General features: G+C 39.2%; 1 protein-coding gene across 3 annotated transcripts in view; it reads right to left on the bottom strand.

Annotated features, from left to right (window-relative positions):
• Positions 1–23,005, bottom strand: part of INPP4B (inositol polyphosphate-4-phosphatase type II B) — a 714,114-nt gene that overhangs the window by 435,950 nt on the left and 255,159 nt on the right. For all 3 annotated transcript variants that reach the window (XM_019977498.2, XM_070769067.1, XM_019977497.2), the window contains exon 2: positions 19,693–19,755. The gene's annotated coding sequence lies outside the window, so the exon portion shown is untranslated. The remainder of the gene's footprint in view (positions 1–19,692; positions 19,756–23,005) is intronic.

Here is a 23,005-nt window from a genome sequence, read left to right as displayed (position 1 = left end):
AGATCAGCATTCGACCCCTGGGTCGGGAAGATCCCCTGGAGAAGGGGATGGCTACCCGCTCCAGTATTCTTGCCGGGAGAATCCCCACGGACCGAGGAGCCTGGTGGGCTACAGTCCATAGCGTTGCAAAGAGGTGGACATGACTGAGTGACTTTCACTTTCATTTTCATGCTAAAATGATAGTATACAATTATATCACTAAATTATGTGAAAGTAGACTATTTGCTCTTAATCCAACCACATCAATAATTACATTAAATGCAAACAATCCACAGACACAGATACTTCAATTAAAAGAGTGAGACTATCAGCTTGGATAAAAAAGTAAGTCCTGACTATATGCTTCATGCTCTTCTATGCTTAGTTGCTCAGTTGTGTCCGACTCTTTATGACCCCACAGACTGTAACACAGCAGGCTCCTCTGTCTGTGGAGATTCTCCAGACGAGTATCCTGGAGTTGGTTGCATGCCTTCCTCCAGGGGATCTTCCCAACCCAGGGATCAATCCTGGGTCTCCTGCATTGCAGGCAGATTCTTTACCAGCTGAGCTACCCGGGATGCCCTTCATAGTTATATTTATGCTTCATATAAATATGAAATTTATATATTTTTCCAGTAGTCATGTATAGATGTGAGAGTTGGACTATAAAGAAAGCTGAGCACTGAAGAAGTGATGCTTTTGAGCTGTGGTGTTGGAGAAGACTCCTGAGAGTCTCTTGGACTGCAAGGAGATCCAACCAGTCCATCCTAAAGGAAATCAGTCCTGAATATTCATTGGAAGGACTTACACTGAAGCTGAAACTCCAATACTTTGGCCACCTGATGCAAAGAGCTGACTCATCTGAAAAGACCCGGATGCTGAGAAAGATTGAGGGTGGGAGGGGAAGCAGACAACAGAGGATGAGATGGTTGGATGGCATCACAGACTCAAGGAACATTAGTTTGAATAAACTCTGAGAGTTGGTGATGGATAGGGAGGCTTGGCGTGCTGCAGTCCATGGGGTCACAAAGACTGAGCGACTGAACTGAACTGAAAATGAAATATATGCTTCATAGTTATATTTAAATAGAATGACATACATAGGTTAAAGTAAAAGGATCAAAAAATATAAACCATGCAAACATTAATCAAAAGAAAACTGGAGTGACTATATTAATATAATTAAAATAGATTTCACATCAAGCAATATCAAAAGGTACATAACACACATGTGCCTAACAGCAAAGCTTCATAATACATGAAGCAAAAACTTAACTAAAAGGAGAAACAGACAAATCTTCAATGATATGCTTGGAGATATCAACATCCCTCTCTCAGTAATGGACAGAAGAAGTAAACATAAATCAGTGAGGATACAGTAGACTTAATCACACCGCCAACAGCTTGACCTAATTGACATTTATAATACAATGAATTCAACAGCAACCGAATATACGTATGTATTTCAAAGTATATATGGAATATTCACTAAGATTATATCCTAGATCATAAAACAAACCTTAACAAATTGAAGAGAATTGCAATAAAAACAAGTGTGTGTATATAAATCACACTCACACTCATTAGAATCAGAATGAAATTACTACAGTACATATCAAAATATGTTGAAGGGAAATTTAGAGTATTAAATGCTTATAATATAAAAAATGATCTCAAATCAGTGATCTAAGTTTTCCCTTACAACTAGAAAAGGAGCAAATAAAACCTAAAACAAGTAGAAAAAGGAAATAATGTGTTCGATTAAGGTAACCAATAAAGATTTAGTTTCCAGAATATTTTAAGAATGTTAGAAAAACAAACCCAAGAGAAAACACTAGCAAAACATATAAATAAGTAACTCAAAAATATTAAACACAAATTGCCAAGAAACATATTAAGAGATTTTGAACTTTGCTAGTTATCATGGATGGAGAAGGAAATGGCAACCCACTCCAGTGTTCTTGCCTGGAGAATCCCAGGGACGGGTGAGCCTGGTGGGCTGCCATCTATGGGGTTGCATAGAGTCAGACATGACTGAAGTGACTTAGCAGCAGCAGCAGTTATCATGGAAAGGCAGACTAAAAGTACATAACCATTAATAAGTAAAAATTTTGAAATCTCAAAACCTCAAATATTAATGAGGATTTGGAACAACAGAAACTTTCATGCACTGAAGCTGTTCCAATCATAATGGAAAATAATTTGGTAATACTAGTAAAGTTGAAAAGCAATTCTACTTCGAAGCATACATTTGAGAAAAATTTAAACAAATGCATACCAGAAGACAGTTGAAAGGATGTTTACAATGAATCAACTACTAATAAATATTGAAATAGGCCCGTCAATAAGAAACTAGAAAAATATAATGTGGTCTATTCATCCTATATAGGATGAATTTTCATTTCAAGTATCAACACTGATTAACTTCACAAAGCACAGAGAAAAGAGAAAGAGTGAAAAGGACCATCAGACAGAGAGAGACAGAGAAAGAAAGACAATGGCACTTATAGAAAATTTTAAAACATATAAAATAATATTCCAGTTCTGCATTGCACAGGGGTCCATACACATCATAAGTACAATCATAGAGAAATGTACAATAAACATTAAAAGAAAATTGTTATGATATTTGGGAGGAAGGGTGTGTGAGATGTGATCAGGAGGAGGATCGAGGGGTCTTCAACTCTACTGAGAAAGTTTGATTTACTAAACTGGGTAAGGACTTGCCTGGTGGTCCAGCAGTTAAGACCATGCTTACAATGTAGGGGGCACAGGTTCGATCCCTGGTCAAGGAACTAAGAATCCACATGGCATGTGGCACAGCCAAGAAATTTTTTTAAAAAAAGAACTCTCATGTAAAAAATAAAACTGGGTAACAGGTATAAAACATCTACTATATTTTTCTTTGTGACTTTGGTATGTCATAAATACTCATGAATTTCACTAAATTATGTTCATGTGTTGAGAGGAAATAGGAGGAACACAGAGCTTTGAGAAGAGTGATGGAATCTTGTGCTGGTCTTTCCAAGCAGTGGGCGAGGAACAAGTAGGTGGGACAGTATGGGTCCATCTGAGCCTGGAGACACAGGTTCATGGAGACCTCCGTATAACTGTGTGACTTTCTCCAGCAGAGCTCATCAGCCTGGCGAAGAAGGACAGTTTAGTTGACATAGTGTTGGGGTTCTGTCTACAGGTGCAGTGAGAGAAGGGTATAATACTAACGTGGCTGAAAGGTTTCTAGGCTGGATTGGGACGTCATTAAGGGGAAAGATGTGACGTAGTGGAAGCTGAGAGAAGAATTTAGTCCTAAGTGATAAGTCCAGGGAACTTTTATGGGATAAATGGGTAGACAAAACAGGGTGGTGTTTGTGGTCACTAGCGTCCATAAGACAAAGAATTGGTACCAGGAAGGATGTTAGGTGGAGTTATTCCCATGGTCGTTGCAATGGCCCAAGAGAATATATGGGCCAAGAGAAGACCTTGTGTCTGGTAGAAAAGTATAAAGAGAACCAGAGTTTGGCCAATGAACAGGATCAACAGGGGTGGAGGTGTGGCAGAGCAAGGCATAACAGCTTAGGAGGGCTCTTGTAACACCTGGAAAACAGTAACCCTGCCTCCAGGCTCTGTATATGTGGCTGGTCTTCATTACAATAAGCAGCAAGGTAGCAGAAAACTGCAGAAAAGCAGGTCCCCATTACGACAAAGAGACAAAATATTTTCTCAAGAGGTAGAAGGCAGGTGGGACTATTTTTCATAGGAAAAAAAAAAAAGACTCCAAAGACCTTATGTAATTTTCAAAAGTGAGAGGATCCAAGGAAGATTGAGTCATAGCCAACTAAGCTCATGGCAAAATGGGAGTGAAATAGTGGGCCAGGATACTTGACAAGAGGCTCTTGTGGTTTAGGATGTATCCCAGGATGACATGGGTGTGAGACATCGTACCACAGGCTGTTCTTTGTTTCTGACTGAACCTCTGGTTAAAGATGCTTCTTGGCCTGTTCAGGCTGAAGTCCAGAAGGAGAGTACTTGGAGGCTTGATGACACTATATATCTGCCATTTTCATTTAGGTTTACAAACAGTGCTTTGATGTGATATGTCAAATGAATTATTATTTTCCAACCATCTCAAAAAAAAATACTAGAATAGCAAATTTCTGTTATGTTGATGGAGTGTAGCCTAGGTGGTGCTACTGGTAAAGAACATGTTTGCAATGCAGGAGACATGGGTTCCATCTTATAGAAGGAATGGGCTACCCACTCCAGTATTCTTGCCTGGAGAATTTGATGGACAGAGGAGCCTGGAAGGCTACAGTCCATGGGGTCGCAAAGAGTTGGACACAACTGAGCAACTAACACATACATATTATGTTGATGGTATAACCTTTCATGGGCTTCCCAGGTGGCTCAGTGGTAAAGAATCTGCCAGTCAAGCAGGAGATGCAGGTTCAAGCTACATCTTCATCCGTGGGTTCAATTCTTGCCTGGGAAATCCCATGGATAGAGGAGCCTGGCGGGCTACAGTCCATGGGGTGGCAAGAGAGTCAGACACAACTTAGCGATTGAACAAAAATAGCCTTTCAATAACTAAGCTACTAAACTGCTCACTTCATGTTAGTGTTGCAAAACCTTCTGGACCCAGGACTTCATTCTGATAAAGCAGATATAATTCAGGATGCTAAATCACTTTAAAACCTTCTAAACATCCACACTTTGCAATATGTACATGGATGGGCTGAATTTCTGCAGATCAGCCAAATGCTATCTGGGGACAAGAAGAGGTGAAAGAAGGAATACGATCCAGATGGAATTTACCTCTACCTTCTCAGTTCCTTTCCCCTCATGGGAAATGTCAAGTGCTTTGAAGCCTACCATTACTACAAGAGAATTCCAGTCACATTTGTTCAGCCAGGATCATAGTTCAGTTCAGTTCAGTTCAGTTTAGTTGGTCTGTTGTGTCTGACTTTTTGCGACCCCATGAATTGCAGCACGCCAGGCCTCCCTGTCCATCACCAACTCCCGGAGTTCACCCAAACTCATGTCCATCGAGTCGGTGATGCCATCCAGCCATCTCATCCTCTGTTGTCCCCTTCTCCTCCTGCCCCCAATCCCTCCCAGCATCAGAGTCTTTTCCAATGAGTCAAGTCTTTGCATGAGGTGGCCAAAGTACTGGAGTTTCAGCTTTAGCATCATCCTTCCAAAGAACACCCAGGATTGATCTCCTTTAAAATGGACTGGTTGGATCTCCTTGCAGTCCAAAGGACTTTCAAGAGTCTTCTCCAACACCACAGTTCAAAAGCATCAATTCTTCAGCGCTCAGTCTTCTTCACAGTCCAACTCTCACATCCATACATGACCACAGGAAAAAAACACAGCCTTGACTAGACGGACCTTTGTTGGCAAAGTAATGTCTCTGCTTTTGAATATGCTATCTAGGTTGGTCATAACTTTCCTTCCAAGGAGTAAGCGTCTTTTAATTTCATGGCTTCAGTCACCATCTGCAGTGATTTTGGAGCCCCCAAAAATAAAGTCTCCCCATCTATTTCCCATGACATGATGGAATCTTAGTTTTCTCAATGTTGAGCTTTAAGCCAACTTTTTCACTCTCCTCTTTCACTTTCATCAAGAGGCTTTTGAGTTCCTCTTCACTTTCTGCCATAAGGGTGGTGTCATCTGCATACCTGAGGTTACGGATATTTCTCCTGGAAATCTTGATTCCAGTTTGTGCTTCTTCCAGCCCAGCGTTTCTCATGATGTACTCTGCATATAAGTGAAAAGAGCAGGGTGACAAAATACAGCCTTCACGTACTCTTTTTCCTATTTGGAACCAGTCTGTTGTTCCATGTCCATTTCTAACTGTTGCTTCCTGACCTGCATACAAATTTCTCAAGAGGCAGGTCAGGTAGTCTGGTATTCCCATCTCTTGAAGAATTTTCCACAGTTTATTGTGATCCACACAGTCAAAGGCTTTGGCATAGTCAATAAAACAGAAATAGATGTTTTTCTGGAACTCTCTTGCTTTTTCGATGATCCAGCGGATGTTGGAAATTTGATCTCTGGTTCCTCTGCCTTTTCTAAATCCAGCTTGAACATCAGGAAGTTCACAGTTCATGTATTGCTGAAGCCTGGCTTGGAGAATTTTGAGCATTACTTTACTAGCGTGTGAGATGGGTGCAATTGTGTGGTAGTTTGAGCATTCTTGGCATTGATTTCTTTGGGATTGGAATGGAAACTGACCTTTTCCAGTCCTGTGGCCACTGCTGAGTTTTCCAAATTTGCTGGCATACTGAGTGCAGCACTTTCACAGCATCATCTTTCAGGATTTGAAATAGCTCAACTGGAATTCCATCATCTCCACTAGCTTTGTTCGTAGTGATGCTTTCTAAGGCCCACTTGACTTCACATTCCAGGATGTCTGGCTCTAGGTCAGTGATCACACCATCGTGATTATCTGGGTCGTGAAGCTCTTTTTTGTACAGTTCTTCTGTGTATTCTTGCCATCTCTTCTTAATATCTTCTGCTTCTATTAGGTCCATACCATTTCTGTCTTTTATCGAGCCCATCTTTGCATGAAATGTTCCTTTGGTATCTCTGATTTTCTTGAAGAGATCTCTAGTCTTTCCCATTCTGTTGTTTTCCTCTATTTCTTTGCATTGATTGCTGAAGAAGGCTTTCTTATCTCTTCTTGCTATTCTTTGGAACTCTGCATTCAGATGCTTATATCTTTCCTTTGCTTCTTTGCTTTTCGCTTCTCTTCTTTTCACAGCTATTTGTAAGGCCTCCCCAGACTGTCATTTTGCTTTTTTGCATTTCTTTTCCATGGGGATGGTCTTAATCCCTGTCTCCTGTACAATGTCACAAACCTCATTCTGTAGTTCATCAGGCACTCTATCTATCAGATCTAGTCCCTTAAATCTACTTCTCACTTCCACTGTATAAGCATAAGGAATTTGATTTAGGTCATATTCTCAGTAACAGGGTTTATTCTTATGTTTCATCTTTCAAAAGTAACTGCAGAATTAAACATATGATTTCAGGGAAAATTTTTTCTTTGGAAAAAAATGGCATAAGTTGGCAAATATTTTACATAAAAAACAAAATCAAGCATATATTTAAGGTCAAAATCTTCTCTGTCTTCTCATGTGGATCCTCAACACACAGAGGATAACTCCCATCAGAGCAAAAGATGCACATTCAGGGGCCATGATTCTGCCCAGGAAAACCAATTAACCAATTGTGTCAGAGGACAATTCAATTCCCCAGGCCATCAGGATGGTTTTACCACTAATATTAAGTTTGGTGAGGTGATGCTTTGTCATGAGAGGAATAAAGATGTGAGCTGTCAGGGCTCCACTTTGATCAGAAGTCCAGCTTTGGGGGCTCAGTATTGAATTAGTTAGCTATGCTTCCTTTAACATGAGGAAGCACCACAGACATGAAATAGAAGACACATGGATAGAACATAACCAAAAAGCAACATTATTTGAAGGCTTTTCCACTCAAAATGTGGTTCCTGGATCTGCGGTGTCTGCATCACCCGGAAGCTTGTAAGAAACGCAGAACCTTGAGCCAGACCCCAGATCTACTAAATTCGAATTCACACCGTAGCACAGATGATTCTTATGCATATTCAAGCTTGAGAACCACCACTTTAAGGAAAATATAAGGTAAGAAATCATTCTAAATCACAATGAGTATTAGATGGTCACTGAAACTAGCAAATTCTTGATGTTCAGAAGGACAGAACACAAAGAAGCAATACAGAGAACTCCCTAGAACAAGCGAAGTCAAAGATTTAGGCCTTTGGCTCACTGTCAGAGGTCAGGCTTCCTGCTGCTCATTTGTTTCAGTTTAGGATAAGAACGACATGGATCTCCACTGTATATGAAGTAAGAAAGGAAGGCTCTGTCAATTCCGGTGATAAGGCATCCTTAACCCTGAGAACTCAGAACACTTCAGCATCACAACAGATTTGCACCAGACTTTAAAATCTTACTCGCTCAGTCATGTCTGACTCTGCAACCCACGGACTATAGCCCACCAGGCTCCTCTGTCCATGGGATTCTCCAGACAAGAATACTGGAGCAGGTGTTATTCCCTTTTCCAGGGGATCTTCCTGACCCAGGGACCGAACCCGGGTCTCCTGCACTACAGGCAGATTCTTTACTGTCTGAACTACCAGGGAAGCCCAGAATTTAAAGTTTCTAACAATAATCAAGGATCCTAACAGGAAGCACTTGGAGCAGCTCTGGGAATATAGCGAGTCCACCACCTGACTTGTTAAACTGTGTTCTATGTCGTCACAAAAAGGAAAGCAATCTGAAGAATTACAAAGTAAATATGTGAAAATATGCTTGATTTAATCTCAGTCAACTCTTCCCAAGAGGTTGGTTACATATGTCTACTATAACCACTCTTTCAAACACTGAGATAAAATGTTCTAACACAGTACAGAATTGAGACTTAAGGAAACTAGGGGTCATTCCATTTAAGAGATGAGAACACTGAGACCCAGAGGTGGGACAGAAAAGCTCCACAGGCTTAGCAGCCACTCGGGTTGGTTAGAAGTTCTTTTGTTCTAAGGTGGGCTTTTAACCTTCTCTTTTTTTTATTATTTTTTATTGGAGCATAGTTACTTTACAATGCTATGTCAGTTTCTATTGTGCACCAAAATGAATCAGGATACGTATACATAAATCCCCTCCCGTGTGGATTTTCTTCCCATTCAGGTCACCACGGTGCACTCAACAGAGTTCCCTCTGCTATACAGTATGTTCTCATTAGTAATCTATTTTACACATTGGTATCAATAGTGTTTATGGGTCAATCCCAATCTCCTAATTCACCCCCCTCCCTCCTTGGCATCCATACATTTGTTCTCTACATCTGTGTCTCTATTTCTGCTTTGCAAATAGGATCATCTATACCATTTTTCTCAGAGAAGGCAATGGCACCCCACTCCAGTACTCTCACCTGGAGAATCCCAGAGACGGCGGAGCCTGGTGGGCTGCCGTCTATGGGGTCGCACAGAGTCGGACACGACTGAAGTGACTTAGCAGCAGCAGCAGCATACCGTTTTTCTAGATTCCACGTATATGGGTTAATTTACAATATTTGCTCTTCTCTTTTTGACTTTTTTCTTCACAGTATGACACTTTTGGTTGCTACTCACACATCATCCAAAGGATAGGAATTTTCATCAAATGTTCCAGAAAAGGTTGAAATTTCAAGGTAATTTTTCTCTATAAATACTTCATGTGACACATGACATTTTGCTTACTTAACAAAAGCTTGTAAAACTGGTCACCAGCCCTAAATACATTGTTTGTTTGTTTTTTAATTGCTATCATACAGCAGAGGTTTAAAAAAATGGTACAAGAGAGTTTTATAGAAATTCACTAGATGCTTGGGTATTTTTAAAAGGCCTTCTCTGTCGTCTGAAAATTATCTAGAGGACAGGAGTCTACTGTCTATACTTAAGAAGACAGAGCTTTTCTCCTGATACTATTATTCGGCAGCTGCATATTCCAAATGTAATGGCTCCTAGCAGTCCTTCTCAAGCCTATCTCAAGAAGCAGAGGCATGCAGAGAGAAGTTTAATTTGGATGGAGGTTGATTCTTCCCTTCACACGTACTAAATAGGGCTTTGAGGAAGTACTATCTCAGCAACGTCCAATACTGCAAAGTCCTTAACGTCCCACACATCCACTCAAGGCCAGTTAAATACTATGTGTTTGAGAAAAACTAAAACTGAAGCTTTGGCTGTATCCTCAGGCCATTTCTAATACAGACATCAGAAGTTATTCATTCACAGAACCAAGTGAATTCCTTTTGAGACTACATTTCAGGTTCAAATTAGTATTGACTGAATTAGCTATGGTTTCTGATGATTAATTTCTCATTTTCTTTTGAAATCTGAAATTTCAAAGTAAGATAATAAATTTAATTAAAATTTTATCTTCTGCTTTTTATTATGACAGGGAAGAATAAATGCATATTTGTGATCATTACAATTTCGCTCTAACTCTCCAGAGATGTTCATAGAGTGCCTGAGGTTATCTACAAAGAATATAGTGTAACCTAACTAAGATTTCTCCATCATACTCCTTACTGCATACAAATGATAAGTCTGAATTCTTTCACTGAAAGCAGTTTCTTTACACTCAAATGTGTACACAATCACACATTCTACCTTAAAATATTTACTTAAAACTGCACTACAATAAGAGCAAACAATAGGTACTCAAAAAAAATTTTTAATTGTTAAATCTGAATTGGGAAGAATATCAACAAAAAGAACAACGCTGAGTGGTGAAGGTCCAAGCCATTGTTCCACCTGCAAATTCATTTAGTTTCTCTGGTGCCTCTCATGCAACTAAAGAAATCGTGGATTAATTGAGTGAATTCCCTTTAAAGTATGAGCTAATCTAGGATCAGCTAGAGTATGTATGCATGCTGAATCACCTCAGTCATGTCTGGTTCTTTGCAATCCTATGGACTGTAGCCCACCAGGCTCCTCTGCCCATGGGATTCTCCAGGCAAGAACACTGGAGTAGGTTGTCGAGCCCTCCTCTAGGGGATTTTCCCAACTCAGGGATCAAAGCCATGTTTCCTGCAGCTCCTGCATTGCAGGCAGATTCTTTACCACTGAGCCACCAGAGAAGCTTCTTTCAGTTAGAATATATGAAGGGTTATTACTGAGACAATATGGAGTTTAAGTATAGCTTCATGTGAAAGTAAGTCATTGATTTTTGCCTGAATACTGAATAAATCTATTTCCTTTCCCATCTTTACAGTCTCAAGCTAAGGCTGTCCAACTTTTAGGGCTGTTTTCACTTCTTATGTAAGGAGAAGTAAGGAAAGAAAATATCGTAATCATTAATTCATATGACATGTATTTACTGAGAATCTGCTATATAGAATAACCTGTTTAAATGGAAAAGCTTTTTATATTCTCTCCAAAATACTAATTTTCAATCCTTAAATAGCATAAGCAATATAACATCTACCTCTTCACCCTCCTCTCCCTCCTCTCTCCAACCCCCTACTCCCCAAACCCCTCTATCCCTCCCATAAACATTTTAGCACTTAATATTGCCTGGTTCTTTTCCCAATAGTGAACTGCTCTGAGAATTTCTTCATCAATTGTTTTCCCTTTGTCTGGCAAGTTCTTAAGTGTGCCTCTGTTTGACTTGACTATTTCTTGCTGTTGTTCTAGGGTCTTTTATAGTTTATGTTAGTCTAGTGTGCATATCTGAATCCCTCTCATACCTGTATGCTTAGTTACTCAATCATGTCTGACTGTGACCCCATGGACTGTAGCCCGCCAGGCTCCTCGGTCTATGGGATTCTCCAGGCAAGAATACTGGGGTGGGTTGCCATGTCCTTCTCCAGGGGATCTTCTCCACCCAGGGACAGACCCCTTGTCTCCTTCCCAGGTGGCTCAGCAGGGAAGGAATGGCACTTACTGTTACAGTAATTTAGCATGAGTGACAGAGCAAAGTGGTGAAGAGAGCTATTCCGGACCCAGACTGCCGAGGTTCTGCCCCTTTGGGATCTAGGGCAATTATCTAAATCTAACCATTCCTTAGTTTCCTCATCATGAGTTAGGAAAATGGTAATACCTGTTTAGTGAATTGTGGAGAGGATTAAATAAATATATGCAAAATTTTAGGTATTCCATTTCTAGCAGAAATGAACCAAAGAAACTGAATATTATATGCCTCACTGATTACAAGTAGATACAAAAAGCAAGCTACTTGGGCATTTTGAAAAATAAACAAAAGCAGGAAAATTGTGAGAGGGAACTAAAACGGAGAGAGGTAAACCACAGGCAGTGACTTTTCATTTTCCCCTGTTTTCTTTCAGTTCAGATCTGAAGGAAGTTCTTATTTTTTGACATGAGCCAAAAAACTGTGGCAAGTTTAAAAGAATTTAAACCATATATGTATATTTTCAGAACATAATATAATTAAACTAGAATTCAATAACAGAAAAGTATCTAAAAAATACAAATATTAGGGAAATAGGTAACACACTCTTTAGATAACCACTGGGCCAAAGAGAACATCACAAAAGTAATTAGAAAATAATTTGAATTATGAAAGTAAAGAATAATGACAAAATTTGTGGAATGTACCAATGATAGACGTACTTATAAAAATATATTATATTAATATTAGAAAAGTTTCAAATCTATGATCCAAGTTACCTTAGGAAACTAGAAAGAGTACATACTAGTAAAACTAGTTTTCTAGTAAAATTAGAAAGACTACATTCTCCCATAAGGGAGGGAATAATACAAATTAAAGCAGAAATCAGTATGATTGAAAATTAAAACAATTGAAAAAAATTCAATAAATCCCAAAGATAAATAAAATTGATAAACTTATCCAGACTGACCAAGACAAAAGAGAGAAGCTATACATTAGCAATATCAGGAATGGACGAGGAGGCATCACTACAAACCAGAACTTAAATAATTAAGAGAGATTCTGAATAATATGAAAATAAATGTAACAATTAAACAAGGTCTTACTATATAGCGGAGCGAACTGTACTCAGTATATTGTAATAAACCATAATGGAAAAGAATCTGAAAAAGAATATATATGTGTATGTATAACTGAATCACTCTGCTATACACCAGGAAGTAGCACAACATTTTAAATCAACTATAAAGTGTGATTACATAAAATTGAACAAATTGCTTGAACAAAAACTGCCAAATCTCACTCAAGAAGAAATGTATAAGCTGAGTAGTCCTGTACCTATTACAATACTTGGATTCATATTTAGAAGCTACAAACAAAACTCTAGGCTAGATGACTTTCCTGATGAGTGGTACTAAAAATTTGAAGAACAAATAATAAAAATCTGTACAAACTCTTTGAGAAAACCAAAAATGGGGAATAATTTCTAATTTCTTTTATGAGGCCAGCATTATCCCAGTGCAAAATCAAAGATGATATAAGAAAAGAAAAATACAGAAAAACATGCTCATGAAATTTGACTCAGAAAAAATATCAACCAAAGCTTAGCTATAACAGATCTAATTCAACAGTACACACAAGTAGTTCATTCTAGAATGAACCGGTATACAGAGGGGTTTATCTAGGAATGCAAAACTAGTTCAACATTCAAAAATTGAACACATATGATCATCTCAAAGATGCAAAAAAAGTACTTGACAAAAATTCAACATCCAGAAAAAAGAAACTCTCATTCAGAAAATTGTTTAGTAAACAAACAGACGGAGAAGGCAATGGCACCCCACTCCAGCACTCCTGCCTGGAAAATCCCATGGACGGAGGGGCCTGGTGGGCTGCAGTCCATGGGGTCGCTAAGAGTTGGACATGACTGAGCGACTTCACTTTCACTTTTCACTTTCATGCATTGGAGAAGGAAATGGCAACCCACTCCAGTGTTCTTGCCGGGAGAATCCCAGGGACGGAGAGCCTGGTGGGCTGCCGTCTATAGGGTCGCACAGAGTCAGATACGACTGAAGCGACTTAGCAGCAGTAGCAGTAGCAGCAAACAAACAAACAAAAAACTCTCAGCAACTTAAGGATGAAAGAGAAGAACTTTGATTATGGAAATCTATAAAAGTGTTACAGTTACCATCATAACTACAAAATAAAAGACTCAGTACTTTGATGCAAAGATCAGGAATAAGGTAAGAATTTCCACTCTCTCCTTTCCTCTTCAATTTCAATTTCACAGCAGAAGTCATAACTAAAGCAATAAGGCAAGGAAAAAACAAAAGACATACAGATTGGAAAGAAACAACTAACATTGTATCTATTTGCAGACAACATGATTGCCTGTGCAGAAAATAGCCAAAAATATCTACCAAAAAAGCTAGAAAAAATTTTATCGAAGTTGTGCAATATAAAGTCAATATATAAAAATCAATTGTCTACAAAATAGCTATGAAAATGGAAAAATAAACTTTTTAAAAGTACCATTTATTATAGGACCAAAAGCAAAAAGTTAGAAACAAAATCAAACAAAATATGTACAGAATCTTTATGCTATAATCTACAGAACACTGATAAAAGAAATAAGACAAAATCAAATGAAGATATGTGTGTGTGTGTGTGTGTTCATGGATTGAAAGTCTCATTATTGTTAAGATGTCAGTTTTTTCTAAACTGACCACTAGGGGCAGAGCTAGGCTCCTGACTGCAAGGTACATAGCTGTCACAAGTAAGAATACATTTTAAAAGTCTACAAGCAATAAATGCTGGAGAGGGTGTGGAGAAAAGGGAACCCTCTTACACCGTTGGTGGGAATGCAAACTAGTACAGCCACTATGGAGAACAGTGTGGAGATTCCTTAAAAAACTGGAAATAGAACTGCCTTATGATCCAGCAATCCCACTGCTGGGCATACACACTGAGGGAACCAGAAGGGAAAGAGACACATGTACCCCAATGTTCATCGCAGCACTGTTTATAATAGCCAGGACATGGAAGCAACCTAGATGTCCATCAGCAGATGAATGGATAAGAAAGCTGTGGTTCATATACACAATGGAGTATTACTCAGCCATTAAAAAGAATACATTTGAGTCAGTTCTAATGAGGTGGATGAAACTGGAGCCTATTATACAGAGTGAAGTAAGCCAGAAAGAAAAACACCAATACGGTATACTAACGCATATATATGGAATTTAGAAAGATGGTAACAATAACCCTGTGTACGAGACAGCAAAAGAGACACTGATGTATAGATCAGTCTTATGGACTCTGTTGGAGAGGGAGAGGGTGGAAAGATTTGGGAGAATGGCAGTGAAACATGTATACTATCATGTATGAAATGAGTTGCCAGTCCAGGTTCGATGCAGGATACTGGATGCTTGGGGCTGGTGCACTGGAACGACCCAGAGGGATGGTATGGGGAGGGAGGAGGGAGGAGGGTTCAGGATGGGGAACACATGTATACCTGTGGCAGATTCATTTCGATACTTGGCAAAACTAATACAATTTTGTAAAGTTCAAAAAAAAAAAAAAAAGGCAACTGGACTCGTGACTGATGTGACTGCAACCTGGTGCTCAATGGCCTAAATTCATGCTACCAGTAACTCAGAAACCAGTGTTCAGTCAAGCAGCAAACACTGTCAGAGGTCCAGTCCCTTGTTGAGCTGTTTGGTAAATAGAGTGGAGGGTAAAAGGAAAGAGCCATTAATATACAATGTGGCTGGGCTCTCACTGGCGCTGTGTTCAGCGTCACCTTATATACTAATGAATGGGCAACAAGGAACAGTGCCTGAACACAAAACACAACAAAACAGAAAGCAAAGTGGGTAAGATAATTATCTCAACAGATAACCTGCGACTGCTTCATGGAGGAGATGCTATTTGGCCAGACTTTAAGAGATTTATACACCAGAAAGGTGGGTACAGATAAAAGGAACGGGAGGCAGGGAAGAGGGAGGGAAAATGAGAGAAAATAAGGAAGAAAAATACTGAAAGTGGAGGCGGTGCGAACAAAGCCCTAAAGCTACAAATGTAGAATATGCATAAATAACAGGAAATTAGCTCGTCGGATGGGAGCAGAGTGCATGGAGCAGCAACAGGAAGTGGGTACACTATCACTGAACGAAATCATCCACAGGGAGGCAGAGCCACTTGTGTTTCCAATGTTAGACGTGGTGTTTGTAAACCAGAAGATAGGGCAATCAGGGTTACCTACTTCCTGCCCTGTTAGTTCACTGCCTCACTCTAAACAAATAATAACTGAGCAACTCTTATCCTGATTATTAAACAAATAATAAATGAGCAACACAGAGGCAAAGTACTGTGAGTAATTCAGAAGCAATATGTCACTGTGCCCTTAAGTGGGATTTACAATCTGGACAGCAGAATCCAAAATACTCACAATAAAAAAAAAAAAAAAAAAAACCACACACACACACAAAAACAAGCAACAAATAGCTCAGGTAAAAGGAGTAATGAATCTGCCTTCTAGTCTTTGCCTTCAAGGTACAGAATCAATAAGCAATTTCTGAATATATGGTATTGGCAATATTCTGTGCTAGATATTAAATGTACCTTCTCAACTCTAGTTTTGTTCCTTTTCACTTTTTCTCTTTTTTCCCTTCTTTCTAGAACTGAATATATCTAGTCAGTGTATAAGTCAAGAGACAAATGCAAAAGAAACCACACTGTAGAATGGATATTTTAAAAGGACATCTTAAAATATCTATTTTATTAATGGGTAAACTGAGATTGAGAACACTTTGAAAATTTGTCCAGGGTCAGACAGAGAATGAGTTAGGGAGAAGGGATTTAACTCCAGTTTGAACACTTTAAAAATCCATTGTTTTTATGCTGAGCAAAATACAGTCCCTGAAAACAATTTAAAGAAATTAAAAGAATTGTCATTTAGTTGCTAAAATTCCTTCTGAAAAAGGAAACAGTAAAGTTCAATTTCATGCCAGAAAGCATGTTCCCCAGGCACCAACTCATTCTAAAACAGGTGATTATTCAATCTGGCTGTAATATTACCCTGTTTTCCTCCCTGTTTTATGTTTTCATGTTAATCATTTTACTTTCTTTTCTTTTTTTAAGTCATAATCAATTAAGATTTGTAATTAGGTTTCAAATTTGAAACACATCTCTAGTAGAAAGCAAACGACAAGAGTAGTAATTAAGGGACAGCTGTCTCATCTTTCTGGGGATGAAACAAGGCTTTTTTGTTTCTAAGTTATAAATACCAGAGAAGTTTTCAAGATTTTTTTTAAGAAATAGTTAACTGAGTAGTCAACTGAATTGAAAGATACTGAATTGATCTAAAAAAGTCAGTGTTCTTTCTGACACATGCTGAGAATCTTTCTTCTGGGATAAGCTTAGGTTAACTCCAACACTATGAACTTTTATTGCTGCAAATACAGAATCTCCACATTTTATACAAAACCAAATCATTTCTTTAGATTCTAAAGTAGGCACTAACCCAAGATATCTTCCTCTCTTTTAAAATTATGTGACTTTTACAAATAAAGGAGAATAAGTGCTTTCAGTGGAGAGGAATAAGATTCAGAGCAGCTAAGATGCAGATACTATTTTTTTTTTTTGTGGTTTTCCTTTGATTTAAGAGGACAAATATTACTAACATTAACATAGAAAATTACTTCAGCTCAGTTCAGTCGCTCAGTTATGTCTGACTACTTGTGACCCCATGAACTGCAGCATGCCAGGCCTCCCTGTCCATCACCAACTCCCAGAGTTCACCCAAACTCATGTCCATCGAGTCGGTGATGCCATCCAGCCATCTCAACCTCTGTCATCCCCTTCTCCTCCTGCCCCCCAATCCTTCCCAGCATCAGAGTCTTTTCCAATGAGTCAACTCTTCGCATGAGGTGGCCAAATTACTGGAGTTTCAGCTTGAGCATCATCCTTCCAAAGAACACCCAGGACTGATCTCCTTCAGAATGGACTGGCTGGATCTCCTTGCAGTCCAAGGGACTCTCAAGAGTCTTCTCCAATACCACAGTTCAAAAGCATCAATTCTTTGGTGCTCAGCTTTCTTCACAGTCCAACTCTCACATCCATACATGACCACAGGAAAAACCATAGCCTTGACTAGACGGACCTTTGTTGGCAAAGTAATGTCTCTGCTTTTCAATATGCTATCTAGGTTGGTCATAACTTTCTTTCCAAGGAGTAAGCGTCTTTTAATTTCATGGTTGCAGTCACAATCTGCAGTGATTTTGGAGCCCCAAAAAATAAAGTCTGACACTGTTTCCACTGTTTCCCCATATATTTGCCATGAAGTGATGGGACCAGATGCCATGATCTTCATTTTCTGAATGTTGAGCTTTAAGTCAACTTTTTCACCCTCCTCTTTCACTTTCATCAAGAAGCTTTTCAGTTCCTCTTCACTTTCTGCCATAAGGGTGGATTACTTAGTAAGCTTTTACTCCAGTATTCCTTATTGGTACTTTCAGGTATTATTTTTACATGCAAAGTATAATCAGGATTTGAAGCAATTAACCATATAATTCAGGTCAAGAAAAGTCTTCTGCCTGAAAAGCTAAACCACTGAAGCAAACAGTTTGACTTTTTTTTTTTTTCTGGTTTGAATTATCCAGATTCTAGAAAATTATTAAACACAACTTAATGTGCAAATCCATAAAACAGGTCAAGTTACCTAAAAGCAGGCCAGCCTCAGGAGGATAAGGAACCCCTTAAAATGTGTATTTCTAAGACAGAAACTTCTAAAACAGTTCCTAATGTAAACCTGGAAATAATGGTTAAGTTATAGCAAGTTCAGTAAAGGTGCACACACACACACAAACACATTCATATACATATATACTACAGAACTTCCCAGAACCTATGTTCATGTGTGTTTAAAGCTCCTAAGAGTGGTACAAGTATTCAGAAATTTTCAAACCTTTATGATCCCAAACCATTTTATATAGAACAGATCATGGAACTAGTATTGGGACTCACTGAGAACCTTATTGCACAGTCATAAGCCTTTCATGCTGTACACTGGCAGGAGATGTAGGAGGGTGGGGCTGGGTGGTAGATTTGAAAGCTTCTATTAATACACCCAGGGGACCAGAAGAAAGACCAAATGACATAGGACAGAAATCCCAAGGGCAAAAAGTGGCCAAGCAAAGCTGGTTTGAAGACGCTTCTAGCATAACCATGAAGACCCTGTGGGACTAGGCTGATTGCCATATTCATGTTCATTCATTTCCTTTCTCTTTGGCTGCACCACAGGGGATGTGGGATCTCAGTTCCCTGAGCAGGGATCGAACCTGTATCCCCTGCGCTGGAAGCATGGAGTCATAACCACTGGGTCATCAGGGAAATCTCCATCTCATTTTTCAACACAGCTTCATCTTTGGCTTCTCTCCACCTCTGTGACCCTCCTTAATCTTGGTCAGTTATGTTCTTTATTCGCTGCTGTTCTTTCTACCTGGGACTCTTTCCTTTATACTTCGGCTCTTAGCTTAACACCATCTTCCACAGAAACATCCTCTGTTTAGTCCATCTGTAATAGATTCCTCTCTTCTTTCCCAGTATTTTCCCTACAGAATTTCTCTTCATAACATTTACCACACTTTTTATTTACATATTGACATTTGTTTGTTTATTTCATGTCATGTTCACAGGACTACAAGCACCATGAAGGCAGGAATAGAGTATGCCTGTTTTGTCCAAATTTATGATCACCAAATATCTCATAGATGAGTGTTTGCCATATAGCAGGCCTTTTATAAATATGTGTCAATTTAATAATAAATAATAATAATTAATTCCTTCACATATCTCCCTGAGTGAAAGTTGCTCAGTCGTGTCTGACTCTTTGCTTACCCCATAGTCTATACACTCCATGGAATTCTCCAGGCCAGAATACTGGAGTGGGTATCCTTTCCCTTCTCCAGGGGACCTTCCCAACCCAGGGATCGAACCCAGGTCTCCTGCACTGCAGGCAGATTCTTTACCAGCTGAGCCACAAGGGAAGCCCATGTCTCCCTTGGCCTGGCCTAATTGAAATCCTCAAAATTGACTTAATATATACATAAAAATAAGTTCCTCTTTAGGATACAATCATCTATCTATAATATGCAGTCACATACATTCTAAAACATCAAACTTGCATTTTTGTGAAATATTTTTATAATGGGGGCTGTAGGTTTGAATAAATCATCAATCTAAATCAATACTATGGGTTGATTATTGAGAACCACTCTCGTACCTGCTTTCTTGTATTCTTCAAATACTTCTACTCTTTTATTACTGCCTTGCTGATTTCAGAGCTCTGCAAAGAACAAAAAGACAAATGTTAGGATCTGGTGTTTCACCAGGAACTCCTCTTAAAAAAAAAAATTACTGGAGTATAGTTGCTTTACAATGTTGTGTTAATGTCTGCTGTACGGGAAAGTGAATCAGCTATACATATGCACATATCCCCTCCTTTTTTTGGACTGCCTTCCCACTTTGGTCACCACAGAGCACTGAGTATATTTCCTGTGCTATACAGTAGGTTCTCATTCATTACCTGTTTTATACATAGCACCGATAATGCATACATGTCAATCCCAATCTCTCAACTCATCCCAGCCTTCCTTCCCCCTTTGGTGTCCATACGTTTGTTCTCTACATCTGTGTCTCTATTTCTGCTTTGCAAATAGCTTCTTCTATAGGAATGCCTCTTTCCTAGGTAAAATATTTAATTTGCTTGTAATGCCCATTCTTCCAAACTAGAGGACTTATGATCACAAGATTCATGGAATACAGCTATTTCTTATTTGTATTCAACTTAATCTTTGTTCAGCTCACAGAGGTCTACAGGAAAGAACTCTAGCTGACTCATTTATTTGCTTACATGCACCAAGCACTATTCTAAGTTTTTGGATCAACTCATTTATTCCTCATAACTACTGGGCAGGCAAGGGTTAACTCAGCAGTTGAGTTACTGAAATGCTACCTTTTCTAAAGAAAGGTCCTTCTTCAGAACTGGTCTTAGTCCAGCTCCTGGAAGATAACCTCTGAACTCTTGGAATAGGCTGACTGATAAGAGAGTCTCCATACATGTTTCTGCTGCTCCAGGTGGGCCAGATACATTTATGGTGAACACCTGTTTTTGCTTGAAGAGGAGTGGCTGAAATCTGAATAGTGAATTCAGTGACTGACCTCTAATAAAGCTCTAGACACCAGAGGTCAGCTGAGCTTCCCTGGCTGACCACATGTGACCACTTCACACATGTGGCCACACATGGTGGCTGAGAGAATTGAGGACATCCCCATGTGCCCTTAGGGGCTTCCCAGGTGACTCAGTGGTAAAGAATCTGCTTGCCAGTGCAGGAGGCAAAGGAGACATGGGTTTGATCCCTGAGTTAGGAAGATCCTCTGGAGCTGGACATGGTGACCTGCTCCAGTATTTTTGCCTGGAGAATCGCACGGACAGAGAAGCCTGGTGGACTACAGACGAGGGGATTGCAAAGAGTCAGACACAACTGAGCACGCACACACGCAGGTGCCCTTAAGACATACAACACCTCCTAGAACTAACACCAAAAAAGGATGTCATTTTCATCATAGGGGATTGAAACGCAGAAGCAGGAAGTCAACAGATAGAATAACAAGGCAAGTTTGGCCTTAGAATACAAAATGAAGAAGGGCAAAGGCTAACAGGGTTTGGTCAAGAGAACATGCTGGTCATAGCGAACACCTTCTTTCAACAACACAAGAGACGGCTCTACACAAGGACATTACCAGATGGTCAATACCAATATCAGATTATGTTCTTTACAGCCAAAGATGAAGAAGCTCTCTACAGTCAGTAAAAACAAGACCTGGAACTTATTGTGGCTCAGATCATCAGCTCCTAATTGCAAAAATTCAGGCTTAAATTGAAGAAAGTAGGGAAAACTGCTAGGCCATTCAGGTATGATGTAAATCAAATCCCTTATGGTTAGACAGTGGGGGTGATGAATAGATTCAAGGAACTAGATGTGGTAGACAGAGTGCCTGAAGAACTATGGATAGAGGTTGGTAACATTGTACAGGAGGCAGAGAAACCATTCCAAAGGAAAAGAAATGCAAGAAGGCCAAGCTTCACATATCGCTGAGGAAAGAAGAGAAGCAAAAAGCAAGGGAGAAAGGGAAAGATATACCCAATTGAACGTAGAGTTACAGAGAATAGCAAGGAGAGATAAGAAGGCCTTTTCAAATGAACAATGCAAAGAAACAGAGAAGTGAAACAGAATGGAAAAGACTAGAAACCTATTCAAGAAAACCGGAGATATCAAGGGAACATTTCGTGCAAGGATGGGCACGATAAAGGACAGAAACAGTAACAATCTCTTCTTCTCTATCAGAAGAAGGGATTAAGAGGTGGCAAGGATACACAGAAGAACTAAACAACATGGTCAAAGTGAATCAGCTACACATACACACATATCCCTTCATTTCTGGACTTCTTTCCCGTTAAGGTGACCACAGAGCACTGATTAGAGTCCCTTGTGCGATACGGTAGGCTCTCAGTAGTTATCTATCATACATAGTATCAGTAGTGTATATGCCAATACCAACCTATGACTGTGAGTATAACAGCTTTTCTGAATCTTGGGAACCCTTCTAACGAATAATTGAGACTAAGGGTGGCCTTTGGGATCCCCAGTAAACCACCCTGTGAGATACTATTACCCGTACAATATAGACAGTGAAGTGAAAGTCGTTCCGTCACGTCTGCCTCTTTGCGATCCCATGGGCTATATAGTCCACCAGGCTCTTCTGTCCATGGAATTCTCCAGGAAAGAATACTGGATGGTTAGCCATCCTTCTCCAGGGGATCTTCCCAGGGATTGAACCTGGGACTCCTGCACTGCAGCCAGATTCTTTACCAACTGAGCCACCAGGGAAGGAATTGGCAGAGAAAGGAACTGGACAATGAATTCTGAGGTAACCCAGAATTCCACAGCTAGTTTAAGTGTCAGTATTTAAATTTGAACCCAATGATCTGGTTTAGGCATTTTACCACCACTATGGCACGTGGTTTATCAAAATATTTATTATGTGCTGTTCAATACGTGTATTAAAAAATGCCACCTGGTTCTTTTTCTTATTTTGTTATCAAGGATGATAATTTTCAAATTGTAAATATACCATCAATTACCAAATTTAATTTTGTCTGTCAACAAAAGAGCAATAACTTTTATTGAGTTAAAGTTGTACTTTCTGCTGTATTTTATTCAAAACAAACTTTCTCCTAGTCATGTCAACAATGCAGATGTGATGTTAAGATTTTCTCACTCTCATCCTCATTATTTCTTTCTATATGGTTTTTAATACAGGGGAATGAAAACTACAGTTAGCTTTAAATCAAACACCAGGTTTTATTTAATTTGGGGAAAACAAAACACCTTATCATGGTTTTTCTTAAGATTTATAATATATTGAGTCTAAGAGATCCAGAACTGCCTTGAAGTGTTAGAAAAAATAGTTTCATAACAGGAGAAAGCATGAGACTAATCAGTTGCTAATTAAAGAAAATGTAAACCATCTAC

The sequence above is a fragment of the Bos indicus genome, chromosome 17 (genome assembly GCF_029378745.1).
Source record: "Bos indicus isolate NIAB-ARS_2022 breed Sahiwal x Tharparkar chromosome 17, NIAB-ARS_B.indTharparkar_mat_pri_1.0, whole genome shotgun sequence".
Lineage (NCBI taxonomy): Eukaryota > Metazoa > Chordata > Mammalia > Artiodactyla > Bovidae > Bos > Bos indicus.
Note: the sequence above shows the minus strand (reverse complement) of the source record. Positions and strands in the feature narration are given on the sequence as shown.